Here is a 3,016-nt window from a genome sequence, read left to right as displayed (position 1 = left end):
TTTCCCAGGTCACAAGCAGGGAGCTGGATGGGAAGTGGATCTGCCGGGATTAGAACCGGCGCCCATATGGAATCCTGGCGGGTGCAAGGCGGGGATTTAGCCACGGAATCATCACCCTGGACCCTTAACCTTCATTCTTACCTGTTTCACACAAAAAGGACAATGAGCCAGGAAATTCTACATCCTAAGAGAAAATGAACATATGTGCAAATGAAAATCTAGGTTAGCGTCAGCGGTTTTCCAGTACTAGTGGAGGGCTCTCTATGGCAGCCCTGTAACGGGAGTGACGCTGGAGCTTCTGAGCCAGGAACACCTGCTTTGCTGCTTCTGTCCTACAGGCACCATGCTATGGCACGTTCCCCAGGGCTGGGGGATTCACCGGCATGCAGCTCCCAAGGGTGGCCTGTGGAGGGGAAGAGGAACTTTAGAGTCTTGTGATGTTGACTTTTAACAACCACCCAGCTGTCCTGGTGCTTGGCGCTAAGATGCAAGACTGATTTTTTTTCTGGGGCTGTGAGAGAAGGCTGGGTACAAAGGGTATCTTGCAAGTTGTAGGAACTCCCTCTTCCAGCAGGGGGCGCAGGACTCCAGGTTAACAGCGCCTCGGAGACGGTTCGCATAACGCAGTGAATAAAACCCGAAGCTCCTGGAACCAACATTCAGCTTTTCCGTCCATCTCCCCCAAGCATTTACTCCTTCCAAGGTTGTTTTTTTTCCCCCATAGAAACACTGCACACACTTCCTTCTAAGAGCTGTGTAACATTCCCTGGCTGCAGATCATTTATTATGGGATCCTGAAGATCTGCCACTATCTTGACTATTAGATAAGGCTCCTGAAATATCTGTGTGGACGCAATTTTCTTTCTTATTTACTCTGTGTGTGTTAATTACATATAGGCTTATTAGATAAGAGGGATTAAAAATTTTAAAATATTCTTTGAGTTTTTTTACTTGAGTCTGAGTTACAGAGAGAAAAAGAGAGATAGAGAGACGGAGAGACAAACACACAGAGAGAGCTCTTCCATCTACTGTCGCACTCCCTACGTGGCCACAGTGGCCGGAGCTGAGCTGATCTGAAGCCATGAGCCAGAAGCCTCCTCTGGGTCTCCCATGTGGGTGCAAGGTCCTAAGAACTTGGGCCATCCTCCGGTGCTTTTCCAGGTCCATTAGCAGGGAGTTGGATGGGAAGTGGAACAGCCAGGACTAGAACCAATGCCCATATGGGATACCAGTGCCACAGGAAGAGGGCAGTGTGCCAGCCCTGGCATTCATTTTCAATTTTTTCATTGGTTATTACTATTATTATCATTTTATGATGCAGTTCTTTAGGCCCTGGGATTTCCCTTAGCACTCACCGAGCTCTCACGAATCATTCCAGCAGCATGCTTCTTCATACACAGTCATATGTCCATCATTGTGGGCATGGACAATGGCAGAGTCCAGCTTCCTATTGTCAAGACACATCCAGCAGTTTCACTGGGAGTCCATCCTCGCTCTGGAAGTAGAGCTGCACACCGCACTGTATCCTCACATCCGGACATGACAGTCTTCACCACACAGTCACCGTAAATACCCCCAGGTGAGAAGCCACAAAACAAAATCAACAGGAAGAAAAGATAGAAACTTACAGTACCATGGAGTTAAATAGCACAGTACTAAATGACTAATGTGTTGCTGAAGAAATGAAAAAGGAAATCAAGAACCCTCTTGAAGAAAATGATAATACTGCATGATCTATGAGTCATTGAGAATCTAATGAGAAAAAACCTGCTTTCAGGAAGATAAAATAAAAACAAAACCATCAACATCCATGAGAGTTTCCGCTGATCTTTGGTGAGATGTAGCTCCTATAGGCAACAAATAGATTTTATTTTTTAAATCCTGTCTACTAATCTGTGACATTTGATTGATGAGTTTAAACCATTTACATTAAGGGTTAATTGAATGGGTGGTAATTTGATCCTGTCATTTTAGCAATGGGTTGTTCATTGATTTACTCTTCTGTTGTTATTTTACTGGGATGTTCTTCACATTTATCTTTGATTTTGGTGGGTGCTATTCCTCTTCTCTGTCAAGAGAACTTTTTTTTTTAAGATTTATTCATTTTTATTACAGCCAGATATACACAGAGGAGGAGAGACAGAGAGGAAGATCTTCCGTCCGATGTTTCACTCCCCAAGTGAGCCGCAACGGGCCGGTGCTGCGCCGATCCGATGCCGGGAACCAGGAACCTCTTCCGGGTCTCCCACACAGGTGCAGGGTCCCAAGGCTTTGGGCCGTCCTCGACTGCTTTCCCAGGCCACAAGCAGGGAGCTGGATGGGAAGTGGGGCTGCCGGGATTAGAACCGGCGCCCATATGGGATCCCGGGGCATTCAAGGTGAGGACTTTAGCCGCCGGGCCACGCCGCCGGGCCCTGACTACACTTTTAATCCCAGTTTCTCTTTCTACACCTTCTGAAAGTCCCATAACTCTTATGTTTGACCTTTTAATAGTGTCTCTTAATTCTTGAATACTTTTTTAGCTTGCCCAAACTCAGCTTCCAGCTTTTTGTTTCCCCATTGTGACAAGAAATATTTTCTGATTCTGAGATTTTTTTTCTCTTGCCTCTTTCACTCTATTATTGAGACTTTCCACTGATTTTTTAATTCATTCTATTCATGCACTCATTCATATCTAACCTTCATTCCCAGTAATTTGGCTTGAATTTCTTTCAGTGTTGCTGTTAAATTTCTTGAACTCCTGTATGTGCTTCTCATTGTTGATAAGAAGCTTTATAATGAGTTTTCTGAATTTGGTATGCCCCATTTTCTCAATGTCTGCCTTAGTTAACTCTGAGGTTGGCATAGGGTTTGGCTCCTTTGCAGGGAAATCTTCAGTAAATTCATTGTGCCTTTGTCTTTTCTTTGGGTCTTGGTCACTGTACTTCTGGTTATCAGATTCTTCTCCTTGGGGCAGGTTTGTAAGCTCTGTCACCCCCAGGTCTGCAGTTCCGTTTTACGTATTGCGGTTGGTACA

The sequence above is a fragment of the Ochotona princeps genome, chromosome 14, assembly GCF_030435755.1.
Source record: "Ochotona princeps isolate mOchPri1 chromosome 14, mOchPri1.hap1, whole genome shotgun sequence".
In the NCBI taxonomy this organism is placed as follows: Eukaryota; Metazoa; Chordata; class Mammalia; order Lagomorpha; family Ochotonidae; genus Ochotona; species Ochotona princeps.
This window is presented reverse-complemented; position numbering follows the sequence as displayed.